This window comes from Anguilla rostrata, chromosome 2 (genome assembly GCF_018555375.3).
Source record: "Anguilla rostrata isolate EN2019 chromosome 2, ASM1855537v3, whole genome shotgun sequence".
Classification (NCBI taxonomy): domain Eukaryota; kingdom Metazoa; phylum Chordata; class Actinopteri; order Anguilliformes; family Anguillidae; genus Anguilla; species Anguilla rostrata.
Genome location: NC_057934.1, coordinates 25,014,622 through 25,039,066, shown reverse-complemented (window position 1 = coordinate 25,039,066; position 24,445 = coordinate 25,014,622). Strand labels below are relative to the sequence as shown.

The following is a 24,445-nucleotide window of genomic DNA, read 5'->3' as shown; positions in this document are numbered from 1 at the left end:
ATGATCTACATCCATAACCACTAATTATGCACACGCCATCACTAAGAGTAATATTATCACACTGCCTCTCCCCCATGATCTACATCATAACCACTAATTATGCACAAGCCATCACTGAGAGTAATGTTATCACACTTTCACATGCTGATTTCACTGCTTAGATGTTTTCCTCGTTATAGACAGTAAAGCTTTAGATTTTGATTTCCATTTTCTTTTCTTTTCTTTTTTTTTTTTTGCTTTTTGTTTTTTAGAAGCAATGGGAATTGTAATAATTACAAAACTTTCAATATTAGTCATCTGGACTTCAATGTGTGATACAATAATATTTTCAGAGCCCTTTACACAAAAATGGTCCCACTGATTAATCATGTTGCATTATCTGTTGATGCAAGCTCTAAATCTAAACCTAAACTGTATACTACACCTATGGCTACAACATCAATTGGGATTTCATACCACATTACTAAGGAATTAACCAAGTTTCATACCACTTTCTAAGTTATTTAACTTTTCCAATTAAGAGATTTTAGCTAAATTTATTGAAAAGCTTATGATTGACAGCTAAATTCTGTGTCACTACAGGGAAGTTTTACTATGGTCGAATCTACAAATTAGAATTGAATAATTGGCCTGCAGCTATTACCAGCTGAGCGAGGGTTACCCTTGACAACAAACACCTGCATGCTCATTGGCTCTCATTGGACCATCATTGTCCCCCACCTTTACCTCTTCACAGCACAGAGGTCTACTCAGAAGCATAAATTAAATATTACAGAGCAGCATCCCTGTTTTGCCGGCAGTTCTTATGCCTTCACACGATTATGTTCTGGATATGTATTTTGTACGCAATAATCTAACTTGATTATATAGTGTGGACAGGATCATCAGCAATCCAGTACAACATTTCAGTTTATATTAACACCAGGCACAAAGCATGTACAAAAAACTCATAATCAAAAGAAAGACCAAAATCTGACAAAATTTGTCTTCAATTTTTTAAATTAATTTGTCTTTCTGAACAATTCTGAACAATAACATAATTGTGTACAATATTCTCAGAAATATTTCTTATTTATTCATGGCTTTAATATCAAGAATTGATTTTTTTCATATATCCAAGAAAAAACAAGTATGTTTCATCTCTAAATGATAGCCAGAAACTTTCTCAGATGGTGAGCTTTTGGTGATTGTGAGAAATTACACATAACTTGCATCTTATTATAACTTATCATACCACAGTAAATCTGATAGTGTCAGAACATTGGCACTTTCAAATCTAACTAATGCACAGTCACACTTTCATTACATTTTCAGCAGTACTTTGTTAGCATCATTGTTACCATTCTGTTCATCAGTGGCACTAAAGTACATCTTACCCTTCAAAAACTGTCTGATTGCTTTTGTATTTTTGTACTTGTTTTCTTATTGGCCTTATTTTTTTAACTATCTGCTTTATTCAATTAATATTTGGATTGTACTACTAGTACTACTATACTACTACTACTACTACTAATAATAATAATAATAATAATTTTGATAGAGGTTTATTCAATTACCATTTTAAAAGCATGTAGCCTACCTATTTTAAAATAAGTGATAGGACTCATTAATTACTTAAGCAGTGTTTAAATAGCTATTTTTTCAGCTGTAAAACACAGACGTTATTCACTCAAAATGTTGTTTTAACATGCCTGGTATAATCTTTTGAACTTCATTGTTCATTGACCCATTGAATAAGATGGGAAATCTCTTACAGGTCTGTAATGTCAGAATGTCATTGAAGCTTCTAGTTTTAATAATATTCTGATTTGTCTATTTATTTTTTGCAATTTCCTATTTTTGCCCTTTTGCTGTAACCTGCCATTTCTGCATAATTGGACCGGGAACGTTCATCCTTAAATGGCTTTCGTAGGATGAGTACTTATGCCAATTATAAATAATGTGCAGGCACACCTCATTTACATTTGGGATTGATGAACATGAACATGAATAAGAACAAAATTGAGGTGTCTCACAAGTTTTATTAATTCAGTATTACTTTTTCTTATGAACTCAAAATATACACCTTTCTTTGAACATTTTGATAAATGAGGCCCAGTGAGTTTATAATAATAATGATACTTAGAGAATACCACAGCCATGAATTAATGGAACTGATTTTACTGGAACTTGTGTTGAGCGGCCACTGTTGTGCAGACAGATGTTCATCGTGACCCTTAAATGCCCTTGTAATCTCATATGTGGACTGTGCAATCAGGCCAGTGCAGGTGGACTGCTGCTGCCCACCTGGTCTCCAGCCTGCCCAAATTCAAACATGCCACACCATTCTGCTGGCTTACGGTGGCTGCCAAGCATTAAAATGTCTCATGCTGGCACACCAAGCTGCGAATAGTACTACCCTTTCCTATCTTCAGATAACGGCTACACCATACTCTCCGTTCAAAGCTCTCTGTTCAGCATCCTCTCGCCAACAGGCTGACCCATCTCTTCCAAGAGCCAGACAGCTGCTCCACTCAGCACCAGCTCTTCTCTGCCCTTTTTGTCCCAGTGGTGGAACGACCTTCTACAATCAGAGGGACTCATCCACTGGGTATCTTCAGCAGGCATCTAAAAACTCCCCTTTTCAGACAACACATCAGTGCTTATATTGAATATTAAATATTTAAAAAACTATTTTCTCCCGTAGGTCTTGAGGCTTGCACACTCTCAGAAAAAATTTCTTGTAACTGAGTTGTCACTTTATAGGTACAAAAACCTATACCCCTTGCCAGACATGCATAATTCATTTTCACCTTTTTTGTTTGTGAATTATCAATTTTTACACAAATAAAACATTGCACTTTCAGGGTACATTTGGAAAATTTATTCACTGTACCTTATTGCTGTTCTGAGAGTGCACTTTGAAGATGGCGGTTGATCGTAACTGCGCATATCTCTAGCTTGTCTGGTGTTTGCTTAGCACATGAAATGATAATAATAATAATAATAATAATAATACTAACAATCTTTGTTCATATAGCACCTTTCAAAACAAAGTAACAAAGTACTTCATGAGACAGAATAAAAGTAAAAATGCACAAAGAAGACTGAAACAAGAATGAAGAAATAATACAAATAAATGAAAACAGAATGATAAAACATAGAGACACAATCAAAACAAGAGTTAATCAAAATCTTACGTACTAAAGAAGAGAGTAAAATAGCAAAAATGGTCAAAGGTGATAAGTAAAAAACATCACATTGGCTGAAAGCATTGGTTAAATTACCACATAAAAAGATTTATTTCTCCACCTTGGTCCCACCTATCTTGCAATGCTTTCACAGCATTAAGGTGGCATAGCTGCACCGCTTATAATCTAGCTTTACTCAGCTAATGACATCATCATCCTTGTTACAGCAGAGATGACTCATTCACAAACAACATGCGCAGTACTTCTAAAATCTGACTATAATTATGGCTCCGTTTACCAGCTTCTTAATGACCTGAGATCTTCTGAACAAGACAGGCTGATATCTCAACACAGTAATATTCCATTAATAAACAATGGAAGTACTGACTGCAGAGTTAGTAGGTGTGCTGCATGTTTAGAGTACTAGTCATTACACTAATGACTGTACTGCTACAGGGTTCTGGTTCAGTAGCACAGTGGAATGCAGCTGCGTTGTGAAGACAGCCTCTTAGCAGCAGATGTTATTTATAGGGACACCTGGGGGAATTTGGCAGTCCGCCACTGGAAGTGAGGCAAGTGGCTAACCTGGTTTCCTGGGCCGACACATTGGGAGCTCAAAGGGGCACAGCATGAATACCAAGGAAGAACCACACACACACACACACACACACTAAATCCTCATTCCCACACAGATGCACTCTCCTTTCCTTTGTTAATACACACAATCAGTCCCACTTATAAGTGAAAGTTATGTACCCCTTCTTTTCCTCTCAACATATACCATCAGACAATAACACATTGACATTTACATTTACATTTGCATCTCTTCTACCGCTTATATTGCATTACGCCTCCACAGAACGCTTGGAGCCTTGTGAGGTTGAGTGGGCAGTGAGTGCCATCACAGAATGGTTACATCACTCCTCATCACATAATCAACCATCTAACTGGGACTGCTCTACGGCCACAGCAATAAAAAACCCCAGACATCAGAAGCCCCCTAAATATACTGTCATACTTTCCTGCGGTATGTTTGACAGCACAGTCATATAGTTACATCAAAAATGCAAGAAAGATTGAGGTTTGATGGTCGTCATTGTCACAGTACTCATCAACACACTGACTATTCAGATAGATCTTGGGTTGTTCATACTCAGAATGGGCACCAACAGAGAAAAGGATCAAAAGGCTACAGAAAATGATGTTTAACATTCACATCAAGTATGATGTTCAGAAGCAGAGCTCAGCCCTGGGACATCTTTGGGACGAGCCCACCTTAAGGAGACAGAAACTTAGAATGGATAGAGGAACTGCCACCTTTGCAATGTGCATCAGTATTGGCCAGGGCTGTGGGTTTGTTATCAACTGAGTTAATGGGAAACTGGGCTCCTGACCAAGGCCTTTGCCCTGGAAAAGATACAAGGGACAACAATACATTCTGCTATCCTTAAATTCACAAACAAGACCAGGTCAAAACCTAGTATATGGCTGGACCTAACACACGTGATCCGGCCGACCAATGGTGTAACTTCATAACTCGGCCAACCAATGGTGTAATTTCATCACTCACTCAGTCACTCAGTCAGTCACTCAGTCACAAACATTGCTGTTGCGGTCCAGCCAAAAATAAATTAACTAAGGAATCTGAATACTGTATTACTTGAATGCCAGACTGTTCTGGCATTCTAAGAACCAATGCTTTGAAGTATATGAGATACTTCTTCATTAAAACTGGCTGAGTTATCATGTTCAGCTAAGTCAAATGCACTGATCTGCCCTCTGGCAAGAGCTACAACAGTATGTCAGCATTTGTCAGCAGAAAATAGAACACTGGCCTAAGTGGATTCCATCTTTCTCTTTAAGTGTGAAAACTCAATATGCATTTTTATAGGAAAGTTAATTTGTTAAATGAAAAACCAAATAAAACATCACAAATTTTACTTAGCTGGCTGTAGCTATAGCAAATTTTAATAATAACCAATAACTGTTTATTCATAAAATGATTAGTGCTTCTTCAACGATCAATTAAGCTATCAATAATCCTCAGCTAACTACCAGGCATTACGTTAGGACCAATTTAGCAAGCTAGGCAGGGATTAGCAGGATAAATATTAGTATAAATATATGTAGAAATATACAGCCATTCATACGCAATCTGAAAAGTTACAGGTAATTGCATATTTTAGTTTCGGTTAAGAGAATCAGAGAACAAAATATTACAGTGTAAATGGTAAATTTATAATAAGTGATGCACAATTTTTTTTGTTTTGGCTTTGTACTCCAGCAAATTGGATTTGGAATAAAACAATGAATATGAGGTTAAAGAGCAGGCTGTCAGCTTAGAGGGTATTTACATCTATATAGGATGACCTGAGTATTTCAGACTTTTTTATACATGACAGTCTGCACTTTAACCTCGTGTTCAGTGCTTCATTTCAAATACAACATGCTGGCATACAGAGCCAAAACAACAAAAATTGTGTCACTGTCCAAATACTTACAGACTACATTGCATATACAATACAATGAAAGAGGATACACATAGAGGATGTGCATCCACTCTACATACATTGAGAACTTTGTAGTACCTGCCATGTTTTTGCTTTATGGTATAGAAAGGGCTGGTTTAAAAAAGAAATATGTGCACTTACTAGTACCTGCTATTTTTATGGTATAAACAGTTTTTCTGCTCCTCGTGAGTATACTTATTTCTTGTGACTTGTGACTGATTGAATAGAATTTAAGCGATTTTACAGTGTGCTTTTTGGCATTGATGCCCTCACATTAAATTTAATTTTGAGCTTAAATTTGAAGGCTTACTGCCTCCTGATCTGGGCTTGGTCCCATTTTGGACTGATGAAATTTCTTCTTTGCCAAGGCCAAGGTGGCCTTGCCCTAAAAATGATTAAATTTGAAGCCGGACTCTATTATGACTTGTTTATTATTGTTGTGTCTTCACACTTCTATTTGAAGCAAACCAGAAAAACAGCTGCTTCTGTCTCACTACACAACTGTCTGACAACTCCTAAAACCAGAAATAAAAAAGTAGAATTCATGTCACTTGTACCAAGCACTTAGAACATCTAAATGCCCCTCGTGACTCACAAGGCTGCTCATGAATAATCAACAGCATGGGATTTTGCCTGCCAGGGCTAGAGAGCTTGTGGTGCATCAAGGTTCTTGCTCGTAATCAGCTAAATTTGTCAAAGTGGAAGTGGCTTACATAAATGTGCACTTATATTAATTTTGTATGGATGGAAGAATATAGCAGGAGAAAGAATAGAAGAAATACTAAATTAATTTCACACTGTATAATTAGTCATGAAGCCTATTTATCACCCATGTTTTCAAGAATGTACTCAATGTATTGTTTCAAGAAGGTCATAAAAACACATCTAGATTTTGAAAAAATCCAGTTACTGATCCATGCCATTTCATTGTTGAGTATGCAGTGCCCACATAATTAAAAAGCCTTCAGTATCTGTTGCTGAGGCTTCTGGATGACAATAGTGATGAGGGCACCTGTAATAAGGTTCCAAATCCCAGGACACGACAGTTCAGTCAGCAATCATATTGATTAACCTACATCTCGCATAGGATTAAGAAGAAACCTTGTGGAGATACCGACTAACAAATAATTAATATTTTTAAAAGTCTAAGCATTGTTGTCCATTTTAGAGTTTAGTCAAAAAGCTTGTTCCTAATAAAACTGATTCAAATGGACCTTGCACATTAATTCAAATTCTATTCAATATTTTTGGAACCAACCCAGAAATATTTCACGGCCCACATGATGTGCACACATCTAGTGTGCAAGAGCCATGCAAGGAATGTACTAGTAGCAACATATGGCACCACTGCCTGATAAGACTAATAGTCTTCCCTCTGTAAAGTAGGCAACTTTCAGCACAGTCCCATTTTAGCTATAAATGGCATTTCTTTCTGTTTGTACAGATGAGCTCAGACTTGTTACATGGTGTACTGAAAATCAGAGAAATGAACACGCTGTCAAAGAGAAAGAGACAATGATCCCTGGAGATCTCTGATGAGAGAAGAATACGTGAATTGCTTAATTTAATAAAATCACAGGGTTACATCCTGAAAGCCTCCACGAAGCCTCCAAAATAACAGATTATCCGATGTAATTTGTTGTGTGTATTCTCTATCGTAGAGTAACAGAACAAACAGCAATGCCTGTGTAAAGACAATGGAGTAAACATGGGGACATCACTTTCAAATTACAGTGCTGTTACTCAAATTTCCTTTGCCCACATTTTAAATTGTCTAAGCAATGAGGCAAGTCTTGTGATAAAATGTCCCCACTGCTAAAAAAAAAAAAAAAGGTCAAAGGGACCAAATTGAAACGCTTATTAATGCCTATGCAGACTAAACAAAAACCACTTAGTAACCGGCAAAACATTACACTGACAATGTCTGTGAATACAGTTTGTGAAAACTGAATAAAAAATAACACATAATCGCCCTTCTGTAGAAGGAATAGTGGATTTCACCCCTCTTCTAGTAGTGTGCTGAACACTAAAGGTGAGGTGAAATAGTGCGCTCTTGGAACACTGTATCCTTGTCATTAGCTATACTGAGTTAAGTTGCAAAAGGTATTATTAGGTAATTAGAAAGTTCTGATTTTGTTTGTGAAATTTGCCAATTTACACACAACAGAATTTCTCTGACCACCACCTGCTCTGATACACAACTACTGTATTCTGAAATAACTGTCCCTCAGAGGAGGTATAACTTTTTCACAAACTTAACAACAACTTGGTATAATGTTTGCCATCCAATGGGTGTGAGCAGGAGAGGCAGCTCCCCTGTTCCTTTTGTCATGTAGCTGTATTGCAGACATGAGACAAACATTTTCCCAGCTCTCAGGACTTATAACACTTAAAGAACATAAAATGTGTATGAATAAGCCCGTGTAAATGCATTGGTCAGTAAAGAGCTCATCTGGATACATGTTATTAATACTATTAATGCCTACTCTGAAATATGAGTTCTTAATGTCTAGATATAAATAATTGAGCTGATGTATTAACATATTGTATAAGACAAAGTCTACACTGCAAGACAAACTAAAAAACATGGTTTAAATGGCACGTGATAGCATCAGCGTGAAACAAGCGCAAATCCGCAATAGCTGCGACCGCACACGTGCATGCATCCTTGTGTGCATGCATCCACGCACACACCCTCGCACAAACAAGTGACCTCTTCTTTGGCTCATGATCAACCTTTCCACAAAATCTTGTGCAAATCTGTGAATCCATTCGGGAGTTATGTGCCTTTTTGTGATAGGCCACGACCTGAAAGTTACGCAGCTCTACCTTCGGTCACGACCAATGTCCATGCCAAATTTCAGCCTCCTGGGGCGAAAACTGTGGCCGCTACAGGGTGGGACACTTTTGTGGACCAACCGACCAACCAACCAACCAACCGACCGACCGACAGACAGAGCTATAGAGCAGCAGTCACAGCTAAAAAATGAATTGTTTAACAAACATGAAATGCTAAATAATTACAGCCATGAGTGCAAAATCTGATGTGCAAGGTAATCACATTACCAGCTATGGCTACACTATGACTGTTGGAAGAATTCCTAAATTCCTGAATTCCTGAAAAGAGGTTGGGCAGCCTTACATCTGTCACATGTAAAATCCACCTCCGGGTATTTACGTTTAATAATTCTTCACCAAAATGTTTCCAAATGTTTGTTATATGTTTTACTGCATTTAATAAATCACACATTCAGTATCCCGATCTGTTTAGGGAGTCCTGCTTGTTTTTCATTGCAAACAGGGCAGCCAAAACAAAGCACTTGAGTTATTCAACATACCTTTGCTCCTAACAGGGTTGGATATGTGTAATTGTACTGTAAATTGAAAGGCAAATTCACAGGCAAAACTCAGTATTTCCCCTGTATAACATTGTACATTCAAAATTGCACTTCACTAAAAATTTGTCACAAACGCTTTACAGCCTAACCCCCCCACACACACACACAAAAGCAAGCCTAAGGCAACAGTTCTAATGAAACAGACCCTTAGTATAACAAATATAAACAAACTCTTTGTGTCCACATACAAAACATAAAGTATGGTACAGTATTCTTTCTAAGTGGCTCCTAATTGACCAAATAAGATGCCACTGTCAGGTTTTCTTATTCATTGTTGTACTCTTAATTGTACTCCCTCTGTCCGCAACAGCCAACAGAGGTCAAAGCCCTTGCAAATTCTATTTGTGCAAGAAACAAGAAGTGGCTTCAAAGTAGTAAAGTGCACCCACATGAAACTGGCTTGTGACTTGTGATTAGCAGGAACACTGAAAGATGTGATTCACTCCTGTGCATCAACCCCTGAAATTAGAACTGGCTGGTAGTCCTCTTGGGCTTGGACAACAGCACGGCAAATTAAGTGCACAGCCATCAAGTCATGACCATTAGTAAATAGGTGTAATGAGAGGAGGACCACAGAATTCCACACTTCAAAGCCTGCCATGAATTCCCTACACATTTCAGACCAAGGGGCCTGCATTTCCATAGATAATGGACTCTCAATCCTGGCACTGGGGGTCACCAGTTAACAGATTTTCATTAACCGTATAATTGAACAGAGGTCCTATTAACCAATGAGTCCCAGAAGTGCTGAATGCCAGAGTGTCTTCAAAATGAATAAAAATAGACAGCATAAAATGGAAAAATAGCATTTTCCCTTGATAACCTGATGGTAGAAAACATTCTGAAATATGTTTATTCATAATGTGTAATATGTTTCTTTTGAACAATTTCACGGCAATGCTTTAATGTTGATATCACCACCCTGAACCTGAGTGTCATAATTATATTGAAGATGATTACATAAAAACAAAGTGTGATATAGGGTTGGATCTTCAGATCCGGGATCATGGGATTCCCCGTCTGGTTCCCCAAGAAAATTAACAGGAGAACCAGATATTTTTACATTCCTGAAAGTGGGAGAAATCTAATTTAACATGCAATGCATATGTAACAAATAAATAGACACAATACATTTTTGTTAAAATGCGTGTGAAATTTCCACTCATACAAACTACATTTAAACGGCTGGGCATTAGTTTTCCTATGCATAAATTTGGGGTTAAAATAGGCCAGTTTCTTTCTTTTGGTTCCATGCATGATGTCATGAAAAATACAATCATGTCCAAAGTGAATATCCTTATTTTAGTCAGTGTACATTTTTTGCAGGCACTTGCAATTTTTAACTAGGTTGCAGTAGGCTATTAGAATAGGTGATGAAGAGATTTGTCTTAATAGGCAGCTTAATGAAAGTACTGTTTAATAACTAGATTTTTTTAATGACAGAAGCTGACACTTTATTTAAATCCTCATTTTACAGGTTGTACATGAGATTTAAATATGTTTCTCGAATAGGCTACACATACCCATTTATTATCTGGTTGGTTACGGTTATTTATTATTGAGATAAGCAAGCCGAGCAGACTTAGTTGCGCGATACTTTTTATTTTTTGAAGAATAAAATCATTATAATTATTGTTATGACTATTGTTATTTGTTCAAATACAAATCAGTCAGAATATTTTTTGATCTCTAACTGTTCTTGTTGCAGCTTCCAGTTTGTACAGAAATTTCAGGAATCAGGATTTTCAAAATGACCAGAAATTGAAAATGGTCCATACGCAAACTCTTCAACCCTAGTGTGATACCAATGTTTATAATGGTGATACTCTTCTTGTACTCTCCCATGTTTTCCCTTTTCGAGCATGATGTTGTGAGATTCAGAGCCAACACCGAGCAGTGATTGACTGAATGCAGGGCCATTGAAGGGTTGTCATTGAGGGTGCTTGTCAGTAGGGTGTTATTAAAAACACAGATAAGGTGTTAAAATACCTATTTTAATTTCTGTTTACCATTCAATTTAAATAAAATTTCTACAAAACTACTGAATTTAGAATATATTTATATATAGTTCATATAGATATAGTACAGTATATTTTGAAGATTTAGACCCTGGGTTTTTAACGCAAAGGTACTGTAGGAGGTCTGCAAACACACTCTCAACTCCCCACCCCTCAGTTTGCAATTGCAAACTCAAACCCCCCTACCCCCCTCCGACCCCCCGCCACACACACACACAAACACACACACAAAACGTTTGTAACCTTCTGACTATGTTGTATTCTGTAGCTTCTGTAACCTGCCTAACTGTAACTGTAAGCTTGAACATTGGCAACACAGATTCATACTTGGTCTAGCGCTAAGAATAAATAGTCTCCATATCCACAGTCAATTGTCTTTGTCCATTATACTTGCATACATTTTAGACACGACAGATTCAAAAGTGTTTTTTGTTAGAACATCCCATGTTTCATGAGTTCTGCTATACAACAACCCAAACAATTGCAGTAAAATCTAGACTGCCATTGAAAATTCCTGACTGCTTATTTGACAATGCTTCCCAAAAAGAGACCCCCTTTTTTGGGCTTAGAGTCCTCTGAAAACAGTCATAAAAATTTTTGAAACTCAGAGTCAAATGTTTTATGATTTTGCTGAGAGGCTGCCATTCACCAAATTTAGCTCTCCACTTCAGTTGATGAAGCAGAATGGTAAGGACGTGTCAGGCTTATGACAGTGACACAAATGCACAAATTTGTGGGTGGAACTGCTATGAATTTCAGGAACTCATTCTGAATGGGATGCAAAAAGCAGACAACATTTCAAAAATGACTGATTGTGAAACAAAAGTATTTGGGATAGAAAATATTGCTTCACACCACAGGCAAATTTCTGTAGGTGTGGCAGTAAATTGTCTGATTGAGCTGCCTGGTCTTCATTACTGACATAACTGACATAAAACAACACTTCTGGACTAGATGAAGCTGAAAGTCTTATCAATGGTTTAACAGGGGGAGTAGATCTTGTGGGAGGAGATTACATAAATGACCACTTCTGGAAAGGTTTACTTAACAAACATCCTAAAATTGAATTGTTTACCTCATAAGTTGAAATCAGCAATGCTGAACATCAAATGGTTACATGCAGTGTGAGGGCAAAAAGCATTGATTAACACCGGAAAGATAGTACAACTGCAATTTCATTACAAATAAAACACATTGGGATGAATTAGAAAAATCTTAAAATTGGACCAAGTATAAACTTATAATGTGAGCAAATGCATAAAGTCCTATGCTTGAATCTAACAGAAAGCTGGTCTGGGAGTCAACCACCTTTTCACTTAACAAAGCTCATCATACATAGCATAGCATTATACATTCTCTCTCCTGGAGTGTGTGTGTATGTGTGTAAACATTAATGAATGAAATAGAATTTTCAAAATATGAAAACTGATTCCCAGACTGTAATTGATTTTTGCCTGAGATTCAAAATGACCAAATCCACAATGTACTACCCATGTAAGGCTAATTGCTTTTGATTTCTTTTTAAAGAAGCTGATCGGTTTAAACCAATTTCCATCTGGATTTTATGTTTGCACGCATCAAAAAAGTTGTTCCTCTTTGTGTAAGATTATATAGCGTCCTCTTGTGACAAACTTCACCCTTTGTCAAGCCCTGCCTAAGTCCCTCACTCCTTAGTTACTGTTGCTAATTCCGTCAAGCTTTTGCTTCGGAAACACCCATTGAGAGGACCTGTCAGTTATATGCATCATCTTTATCAGACTGAACACAGACTATCCCTCATTAATCAAGCAACTCCCAGGTATGTCACAGTGCACTGCATTTATTTTATTTCACAGTCATCTTGAAGAATTTTTTATTTTCTTGACTAAGTAGCCTAATGGAGGCTACCATTACTGTATTCCACCAATGCTTACCATACTTACTATGGCCGACCAGTTGACTCTGTATCCACGTGACTAACTAATGTTTCCAGGTAATCAAATCAAATTATTTTTTGTGTCATCATTGTTTCTTTCTATTTGTGCTCCCACCACCTTAGAGATCAGAGTTGCGCAACGTTAGGCTGTTTTTCTCCTAATGTCACATTAAGTAGGCTAGCCTAATGTTAATGGTGCTCCATAGTCAAGGTTGCCTCTTTCATTCTACTATAATAAAAATCCTGTATTTCAAGCTGCTTTCACAGATATGAGTATGGCAATAATCCATAGTTGGCGATGAAATTTATATGTAATGAGGAAAAGTTAGCTATCTGTGCTTTGTTGGGTAACTAGCTAACAATTTTACTGAACATAATATTTACATTCATTATGATCTATGTAACATGGAAAACTGAATTTTTTTTTTTAATTTTAGTTAGTATATACAGAAAGGCTCGCTACAACTCCTCAATTTAGCTACAATCCTCATAGAAGTTAATAATTTCGAAATGGACTTTGTGGTGGTTAGCATTGATTGCTATGCACAGGGGCGCTCTGATTCAGCAAGCTAATCAAGAGGCCTGTAGAGTTCTATGACGCATGGATACCAGACATTCTTTTATAAACCCTTTATGTAAGTTGTTCTTCAGCAGACATAACATACAACAATGCACACGGGCCTGTAACAAACATACTGCTTCTGCTCATTTACGTCATTCTTGACCTTCAACCCCAAAGCTATTGTGATTGGCTGTTAGAGCACAATGTAGTAATGGACTGCCTAGTCCAATATACTACATCCCCCCTCTTAGCTAGAGTATACTAACAAACAAAACACTTTCACTTTTCTTTGTAGACCTGTAAACATGAACAACATTCACTCACATGGTAATAACACCGCTGTAGAGTCATGCTGAACTGTGACCCTAGCAACACTCAAAAAATACCTGGCTGTACCACTGGTTTACTCAAGTACATAGTCCTGTAGCCTAGCTGGCAGTTTTGTGCTCCTGCCTGCTCAGGTTGTCTGGCACTCTTGAGTCTCTGTGACCAGCTCTGGTTCTGCTCTGTCATTTGGAATGTTTTGTGCTTGCCCGATCTCCTGGTCGGAATCAGACTCCATGTCAGTGATTTCATAATTGTCTCCTGTTCCTCCTGTACCGAGCTCCTGCAGGTGTGATGATGTCATACAATCTTGGCTCATCCCTGACTCCACTGTTGCTGGGTGCAATCCTTTTGCTGTCTCCATGCACACTCTCTCGCCCTTTCTGAATGAAGGAAGCGGTGACACGGACTTGTCGTAGCTCTTCTTTTGCTGAAGCTGTCTTTGTCTCAGACCCTGCTGGACATTCTCTGGTGTCGCTGGTTTAAGGGCCGCTTTGCTTGCAGGGAGGTCAGAGCAGAGGACACGTCCCATGAGTAGTTGTGCAGGTGAGTATCGCAGCCCTGTGACTGGTGTGTTTCTCAGGTGCAGGAGAGCCAAGTGAGGGTCAACACCTGTCTGTGCTGTGGACTTGAGCATGTTCTTTGCAGACTGAATGGTTCTCTCAGCTAATCCATTTGACTGAGGAAAGGCTGGGATGGAATGTGTTACCTTAAAGCCCCACTCCTTAGCAAACTGAGACATTTCAGCACTAGCAGAGGGGACATGATCTGCAATCAGCTCAGTAGGTATGCCATGTCTCGCAAAAACAGCTTTAGGCCTCAGTACCTCTAGATATTTGGAGAAGTAATCCACTATCAGCAGGAATGGGCGTCCCTGGAATTCAAAGATGTCAGCAGTTAATTTCTTCCATGGTGTATCAGGCACCGCGAGGAAGGAGAGGTTCCTTTTGATTGCTGGGCAACTTTTCTTGACATGAAGGGCATGATTCAACCATCATCTTGACATCTTCAGTGAGACCGAACCATTACATGAGAGATCGCTGTTCTCAGCCTGTCCAGTGCTGCTTGGTGCTCTGGGTGCCATTGCCATATTATGTCCTTTCTGAGCAGCGTTCTCAGTGGTACAGTGAGCGTGGCCTCGTCTGGGATGTACTGGGCTAGGAATCGTGTCCTCTGTAGACCCTTTTTGTCCTCTGGTGGGGGCATCTGTGTGATCGCTGTCACCTTGGAGTCATCTGCTCTGACCCCGCCTGTGCTGATGATGTGCCCCATGTATGTCACTTCACTCACCATGTATTGTATCCTGTCAGCATTGAACTTCACATTCAGCCTGATCGCTCTGTCCATCACCTGCTGTAGGATGTGGTCATGCTCCTCCTTTGTAGCTGCTGCTATGATCATGTCATCTGCAATCCACTAATGTCACCAAAGCTCTCTGAGTTGATCCGTTGGAACACCTCACTGGTACTTTTGATGCCAAAAGGCAAGCGTGTAAACTGGTACCTCCCCCACGGGGTGTTGAATGTGCACAGATCAGCTGACTTATCGTCTAATTTTATCTGCCAATAGCCGTCCTTTTCATCGAGGATTGTGAATATTTTCTTGCCTGCTAGGCTGCACTGCACATCCTCAGGTGTCGGTATGGAGTAGTGTTGGCACTGCACTGCTTTGTTTAGGTCCCTAGGCTCCAAGCACACCCCTAGAGTGCCATTTTCTTTTCAGTTATTACTAGGCTGCTCACCGATGGCGTCGGTTTTGTTACTTTACGACACACCCCTCTCCGTTCTTGATTGTCCAATGTCTCTTTCAGTCTGTCCAACACCGCAAAAGGAATTTTCCTGAACAATTTTCCTGTAGATGTGGTGCACGCCTGGAAATTCGCAGAGCCCTTTGAACACAGCAGCGTAGCGCTTGAGCAGCTCCTCTTTGGTGTGGGGTGGCGCTTGGTGTGCTAATGTTCCTACTTTTCTAATGAGGTCAAGCTGCACACAGGCCTCCCTGCCACCTGTAGTGGTGTGTCGGATGCGTCTGGGACATAAAACTGCAAGTGGGCCTGTTTGTGCTGGGTGTGCACTAGCAATGACATCACACCCTTGGGCGTGATGCGGGTGCCTCCAAAGGCTATGAGTACAGGCGCTGTCTTTGTCACTTTGCCTTGTTTTGGGAGTTCGTCTGCTATTGCTAGTGGGAGTCCATTAACTTCAGCCTGTGTCTAACTTAAAGTTGACCATTTGTCCCCCTATACGCAGTGTTGTGTGTCAGCTAGTGTCTTTTGGGCGAGCCTGCAGTTGTGTGACTGTGCCTATAAACAGTGTGTCTACACCCATAGCCTCTGTCTCAATAGGTGCAACACCTGCTCCTGACCGACACACTGCTACAAAGTGGTTTCTCTTACCACATTTTCTGCACTCAACATTAAATGCGGGACAGTTTCTGGGTTTGTGTGTTTTTCCACATCTGTTACAAGTCTTTGCCTGCTGCTCACTGGTTGAGTGCATGCCTTGCTTAGGAGACTGAGTTCTTGATGGCAGAACATGGTGGGCATTTTTCTCTACAGCGTGAACAAACTGTTCTGCACCACTGCTAGCTGACATAACTTTAGCCTAAGCTGATGTGACTTCTTTCGCACGGCATACATCAATGGCCTCAGCTAGGGTCAAATCTGAAATGGTAAGTAACTTTTCTCTCACTCTTCCATCTGTTACACTGAATACAATTTTGTCCCTTAGCATTAGGTCCTCAGTCTCTTTGAACTCACAGTTGCGTGCTCTCTGCCTCAGTTTAGTGACAAACTTGTCAATACCTGCCTGTTCATTAAACTGGTGTGCCCAAAACTGATGACGCTCAAAAACAGTATTCCGTCGTGGTGCACAGTAGTTCTCAAACACCTTCATCACCTCCTCCAGTTTCCTGTTCTCAGGATCTACACAAGGAATCTCCAGCGTGTTGTAGATCTCTAACGCGTCCTCACCAATGCAGTGCAGCAACACAGCGATCTTCCTTGCTTCCGGTTTACCATTTAGCCCGCTGGCTACAAGATACAGGTTCAGTCTTTGATCCTATTTTCGCCAATTTTCTGCGAAGTTTCCCGTCAGTGTTAACGGTTACGGTGGTGTGAACGACTGCATCGGTATAATCCAAACTCGACTGTCAGCAATGTCAATGTCTTTTGTTTAACTCACGCCAATGTTAGCAGAAAATCCAGTCGTTGCTGTAGCCTGCTGGTGAAGTCCGTGGTCTCACTCGTGCAGCTAACGCCGGTAGCTAACACTGAAAATGTTCCTTCCGTTGTGTCCGTTTTTTGACAATAAATATCCGTTTGCTTCTCCGCTTCTGACACCATGTAGAGTTCTATGACACACTGTGGGAATTTGCCAGACAAAGGATACCAGACATTATTTTATAAACCATTTATGTAGGTCGTTCTTCGGCAGACATAACATACAACAGCGCACGCGGGCCCGTAACAAACATACTGCTTCCACTCATTCACGTCATACTTGACCTTCAACCCCAAAGCTATTGTGATTGGCTGTTAGAGCACAACATAGTAATGGACTGCCTAGCCCCATATACTACAAAGCCAACATGCAGGACAGCTTGGAACAAGCTTCCTGAAATAGAAAGTGAAGAGAAAAATGGGGAGAAGGAGCAAACAAGCTGCTGATAATGTGATGAAAAGCAGTAAGTTATCAATGTCTGTAATTAAAATCTAACTTGATCTTTGCATTGTTATTTTTATGATCTGATTTTCACCCAGATGTTTGCATTAGGCTATTTTTTCAACCAATGTTTGCCCGTTTTTGTAATATTGAAAATTAACACCAATAAATTTACAGATTTTTTTTATTTTTTATTTATTTATTTATTTTAATAAAAATGGAAAACAATGAGCCTTGTACTTATGCTACCTAAGATATCTGAATGCTGTATGCAGTAGACCTGGGTAGGCACACTATATTAAATACATTTGTTGCCATGTATGGTTCAGCTGCCATGTAGAGCAACTAGCGGTCAGTGTCCCTGTTAAAAGCTGCCTTTGTTAAGTAAAGGTCTCATATTCCATAAAATATTGCCCTCACAGGCCAGTTTAAAATCTTATGTCAATAGAATGTCCTTGACATGACCCTGAGCAGTTGGCACAGTAAAAGTAAGTGAGTCTGCATAAGTGGGCTGTGCAATAAGAACAGCATTAGCTGTGAAGACATTGCTGACTGCCACACATTTATTGGACATCGCCTATTTTCTATTCCATATAAAACCTTCTACCATTCAAGGGCAATCTCATGAAAAGCAAAGAGTTCAAATGAAGAGTCAGTAGCATTTAACAGCAAATATTCTGATTGTCCTTGGTAGGGTTTCGTTCTCACTTTTTCCTTTTTTTTGTAACTTTGCTTCAACAATCACAAAACTCTCAGATGCATAGTTTTAGATGAATAGTTTCCATTTTCCACATTTTTTATATTGAGAGCTGTGTGGTACATGTTATGTGAATGTTAGGAAAGAATGTTACGAAAGTAACAGTGGTAATTTCAGAAGACAGAATGACGAGGCAGATTCTGACAGCAAGAGGAAGGGAGAGTATTAGAATTAGGCTACATTTCAAAACATCAAACATAAGTGCCATCAAAGTGACCAAAGTGACATCAAAGCACTTTTTAATATCCCCTAATCACAAAGCTTGTGAAAACTGTGGAGATTATGGTGAGGGAGTCTGAGATAAGTGCTAATAAAAATGAAGTAGCCTATAAGTAGAAGAGGGGAGGGGGACCACAGTCATTCGGTGCTTTTCTGAGCTGACATGTATGACCCTATGGCGTTTCTTCGTTTGGTGAGAATGAGACAGACATATTACTCAACTAATAGGCTACAGGAAACTTATCACAAATAGATTCACTGAGATGGCAGCTGGTGAACTTAGGGAGGAAGAAAACTAAACTTCATATAATAATTTTCCTGATTTCAAATGTGAATGTTTTACAAAAGTGACAAGCATACCAAGCCAGCAGCTGGTTAGACTGAATCTCATGTAATAGCAAATCCTTTTGCATTTCATGAAAAATCCTTTAGCTACTGTAAAACAAAAAACACCTGGTTGGTTTTAAGGTATAATAGATCTGCAGTAAAAAAAAAAAAAAAAACAATACAGAAAAAGATCTAGGTCGATAATCCATTTAAAGGTAAAGTCCCCACCTCTCCTGTTTCATGCTCATTGGCAGCCACTGTAGCAATGTTGAAGTCATAAAAAAGGAATGGAGAATGCTTAAAATGGAATACTGGATGAGCACTGTGCTGATGGTGACGCTAATGAAAGGACCACAGAGCACATATTTCAAAAATGTTATACACTCTGGTTGGGACGCCTTATACCTCCTGGTTCTGCAAACCAATGTGAGCGAAGGTTGTCAGCACATAAGCTAATCTGTTTTCATGTACAAAATTGACTGAGTACATCATCTTTGAAGGAACTAGGGAGAATAGGCACCGAAGGCCCTGTTCTGAAAATGTGTGTGAAACAGCAGGGGTGCATCCCAATAATAAAAAAAAGTATCCTCCTTTCCTCCACTACTACCTCGTCTCCTCCGGGCTCCAGAGACTGATCTTTGTGTACTCTCTCCCGCCAGTGTCCCAATATCGGAAGAGACAAGTAAAGCAGTAAACTCGGCTCCTTGTCTCCTCCCGGTGAAGGATACATTGATGTATGTTACCGCGGAAGTCTTTTCACATGTCTATGTGACATCATCAAGCTCACACCAACAGAGATTGAAAGACCATCCCACAGAATCTGACACTATCCAAACTTTGGTAAGCAGAGAGGGCTGAGAACTTGAATTTCTCAAATTATGAAGATATTAGCCACATTTATGTATGGTTCAGAGGGTTGTTATCACACATAGCATCCTACCCAAAAGATAGATCATATATAATGGATAACAAAATGTCCATTAGATTTGTAGTTCTAATCTAACACACAAATTTGGCAATTGAAGATGGGGAAGCAGTTTTTTATTTGCTTGTATGCATGTTGATTAAATTAATGTGACTAAACATAAAGCAGGGCAACTCTCATTAGTTAAATATGTGAATAGTATGCATGGATTCATTTATTCAACCATTTCCAAAGACTGTATTTACTATGAACAAATCAGATTTCACAAATTACAGTGAGAAATAAATGTGTTTATGTATGTGAACACTGAACATTGGGAAACAATAACTCAGATAATATGAAGCAATGGGATTTTTCCCTAATCTACAAAAATGTTTCTAAATTAGCTTATGTGAGATGCTTCGAATGTGGATGCCATAGAATGTAGGCTGTAACAGTATAAATAAAATGTTTATGATGGGGCTATTTCATCAAGAGTGTACATACTGTAGGCTTTGATGACAGAGAAGCAGATAAGCTGTCCCAGTTTTCTTCATGCCTCCTCATTCTGTCTTTTCCCCCACGCATTTCCTCCCCTCCTTTCCTCCACATACTTCCAGGTAGAAAATGAGTGGTAGTGGGGGAGTGCAGGAAAGCAGGTGAGGAGTGAAAAGTAATGGGACGCACTCAAGATCTCCTCAAGTGAGGCTGAAGAACTGTACTAAAATACCTGCGCTTATAGCCCAGAGGTTGGGGATTTGAAGCCCAGGTAAAGCACTGCTATTGTACACTTGAGCACGGCACTTAACCTGAAATTGCTTCAGTATACAGCACTGTATATCTAGCTGCATAAATTGGTGCTGTGTAAAAATATAAGCAGTGTAAGTAGACTTGTAAGTTGATAAGAGTATCTGCTAAATGCAACAACTAGGCTTATGCTGCAAACTAGAGAAAAGGAAGATCAAATTATACTGATAAGGAAAGAACATTTTACAAGTACAATGTACATTTTTATATTGACTCGTTTGCAAGTCGCAAATCATTCTTTTATATCATATGCAGGTGTATTTCATTGTACGTGGAAACTTGATATTAGTGTTTGCAGGTAAAGCCTGAGCTCAGTTGCTTTTATTTATTTTTGACACACTGATCTGTGAGACAAAATCAGCAGTTGAGGACTACTTTGACAAAAAAAACAGACAAACTAGACAAAAACAGATGTGCAGCTTCAGTGCATTTTCCCGTTGTTTATCTTTCTTTAAAAAGTCTATCAAACTAAAATGTATTCAGCCTTTTTTGTTAGTTTGTTGCTCTGTTTAATGCAATGAAATAGGGGGCCATGTGGTGCAGTCAGTAGGGTGGCTGACTGTCAGTCAGTATACTAATCCCTGGTGCAAGCATGGGTTTGATTCCCCCATGGCACTACTACTCTGTGATATAATCTCTGTTTGCATCCCTGTCTGCTTTCCCTGTTTGAATCAAATTTTCAAAAATACAGACATAATAAGGAATACTTTCCTAAAATTGCTACCTAAAACTGTTTCAAGAAGTTGGCTCATTTTCTTATATCAAACTACTACCCTGTTTTTTTTTTTTTCATTCAGCATTTTACAAAAGCAGCCATACCTTACATGAATATTGATTCTGCTCCACACTCCCCATGGAAATACCAAAGAATTTTGGATCAACCAAATTTGGAACAACAGCCAATAAGCAGAATGGCAGAGGTTTTGACCAATCAACTGGAAGGCATGAACAAGCTGCTCTCCGAACACTTCTTCTCTGATATCACCGCATTCTGCACCCTTGTGTGGGACTGGGTTATGGTGTGTGGGCAGGCAAAGGGTCTGCAACTCTACCCACTCTACCCCTAGGAAGGTAATCTGAATCCCTCTTCCAGGATTCATAACTGTATGACACATTTTCAAAATGCACTAGAAGACAGTAATGGAAATCTGCCCAAAACATAAAAGTAGATATATAAGCTAAATAAAGTATGGTTAGGAAAAAAGTGGCAGGGGACGTTGCGATGAACAAAGCTGGCATTTTCAAAGACGTCTCATAGACCCACAGGATAGGTAACTCACATGGCTGAGGACTGAGTGTAAAAGTTCTCATTAATTTTGCAAATATTAAGAGTTGAGTGTCATATCCTAATTTCCGTGCTGCTCTGTCAATGGCTTTTTCCAAAAAAAAGTCCTAATTGCAGGCATCTACTATTAGAACACTTAGAACCAGGCTTTAGGTCCCTGTACTGTAACTGTGTGCTACCCAATTCCAACTTTCTGCCCAGTGATTCAAAGGTATTTCAGAACCAGGGAGCTGTCCAACATTCGCTATCAGTCCCAACACCATGCCTGACGACACAAAGCTACCATTGAAGACCGTATGAACTGACACTGTCAACACAAAAAATCCAGGCTCTCTAGAGGACAACTTACTGTTGGGTGAGAGCATTCACACAGACGTTACAGTGCGATGAGACTATCAAATGGCCCCATCAAATACAAATGGTCGCAATGAACAGCTATAAAGAACCAGCCAGTATGCACTGTACTCGGATTGACAGGTTTTTGCCTATTCAGTAAATTCATTTTTGAAACAAGCTGTGAATCATTCAGTCAAATTACCAGAAAACACTAACGTCAAAGCCAGTAAAACCACACTTCATCCTGAAGAAACCATGCATTTATCCACAAGCATTTGGATGGCAGGACGTCAAATCTGAAATTCAGCAGTTAACATAACTAGAAGAAATGCCGATAGTTATCAGTGATGAGCAAAGGTAGCATCGGAAAAAGTGCAAGTAAGTTCATAAAAATCGTGGTACGTCAATCTGCATACGCTCATCACAGAACAAGGTCTCCATTTTACCCGTTGTCCCCTTTCCGAGTGACACTGGTCAGTTTCTGGGTTAAAGCCAAAGGTGCTGAATGTGTTGTTGCTGATGGCCAGAGCTGACGTTTGGAACCGATCAATGTAGGCTACAATGAATTACTGACTTGCTGGCCGGCGAGGTCTGCACTCTGCAGCCGAGACCTCTAAATTTTATATCTTCTGTTAGCACATTTAGTCATTTTCAAATTCTCTGTTTCTGCAGCGCTGATGACAAGAGAGAGAAGTGCTTGGTTGAACTAAATGAGTAGCAACACGAAACAGCTCTGCTTTGTTCATCGTTAAACGAAATGGTGGTCATTTATAGCCTACTGTTTCAAGTAGCCTACTGAACGCAGTCGGCTACCATTTACGGGCTTTTTCTTAAACAATACATAGCTAATTAAAAGTACATTGCAATTGGATACAAATACGAGTGTTTTAAATTAATGAAGAGCCTCGTTTTTTCCTGCCTTAATATATACCTAAATTGTTAAATGCTTGTTTTACAAGAACAAAATAAACCATGGACTAGGTAGCCTACACTCTTAAGTTCGTCGATTTCTGCGGCTAGGCTTTGCAACTCCAGCGCGGAGGTGCTGACGTTATCAAACCCCACACGTCCCCTTTAAGGCGATGCTTCAGCTTTGTACAAGAACAGTCTAACCAGATCCGCGATTGCATTTATCAAACAGAACGTCGACACTCAGATAACTAAGAGAAGGGTCATATGAACCTGACATCACATCACGGCCCGCCGTCCATACATGCCTCTCAAAAATATATCCCTGTCCTCGTTTTATTTTATTTATTTATTTATTAACTATTACTGCGAACAGCACAACATGGCTGTATACACGGAGCATCTCGTGAAACGTCAGCCTCTGCATTTTCACATACGCACTCATGTAGGCTAAATTCCTTGACCATACGATAACAATATAACAGCGTGAGAGAGCATCAGAAGAGACATGGAATACTCACACTAGTAGATTGAATGGTCCTGATGTGCCATGATTACAAAGCGAAATGTGTCCCAACTGTGCCCATTCGCTGTATGCCTGAAGACTGCTGATGTTAGTCGCTGCCCCTCGTGCTATTAGTGGAACAGTTCTCCGGTAGCGCTGACTGGCAGAGATCAGACGCTACAGCGTTCCGCTGGGCGTGGATTGTTGAATATTCTTGCCGCGCAAAGAAGGACGTCAACCTCTCGAAATGATGGGGCGAACACAAAAATTTCACGTCTTTCAAACACCCATGTACCCGAGATAGTAGCTACACTCACACCGATAAATTTTCCTTCTAAACGGTTTACGTCTTACGTTATGCAAGTGCACGCACTGTAAACTAGCGTAGAACGATAAGGGATGGTAATTAAATAAACCAGTTACTCCTAAGAATTAATGTCTTATTGTCATTACACCTACTCTTACTGAAGAAGTTACATCATGAATATCTAGTCGTCGTGCCAATTAAAACTATAAAAACATTCACTTACGAAATAATGTAAGGTAGGCCTAGTGATGTTTAATTAAACCAGGTGGTATCGAGGGGCGTAATGGGGGTGGCCTAAAACGCTCAAGAACCCATGCAAATACAGTCGTTTGCGGGGGAAATGGGAAAATATGTTTTGTTAATGAACTCCAGACAAAAAAAGAAAGCGGCTAATGTTTTGCGACCAGTGTTTACCACTGACTTGACGATAACCGCAAGAATGTGGAAGAATTCGCATAGGCTACACATAAGCACATATCTTTAAAAAGCACAATTATTCATACACAATGCAACTACGACTGATAGCACAT

General features: G+C 39.4%; 1 protein-coding gene across 1 annotated transcript in view; it reads right to left on the bottom strand.

The window, feature by feature from the left end:
- The window catches only part of tbkbp1 (TBK1 binding protein 1), a 110,233-nt gene extending 86,118 nt beyond the window's left edge, over nucleotides 1–24,115 (bottom strand). The window contains exon 1 of the mRNA XM_064321369.1: nucleotides 23,625–24,115. The gene's annotated coding sequence lies outside the window, so the exon portion shown is untranslated. The remainder of the gene's footprint in view (nucleotides 1–23,624) is intronic.
- Nucleotides 24,116–24,445: the final 330 nt, after the last annotated feature.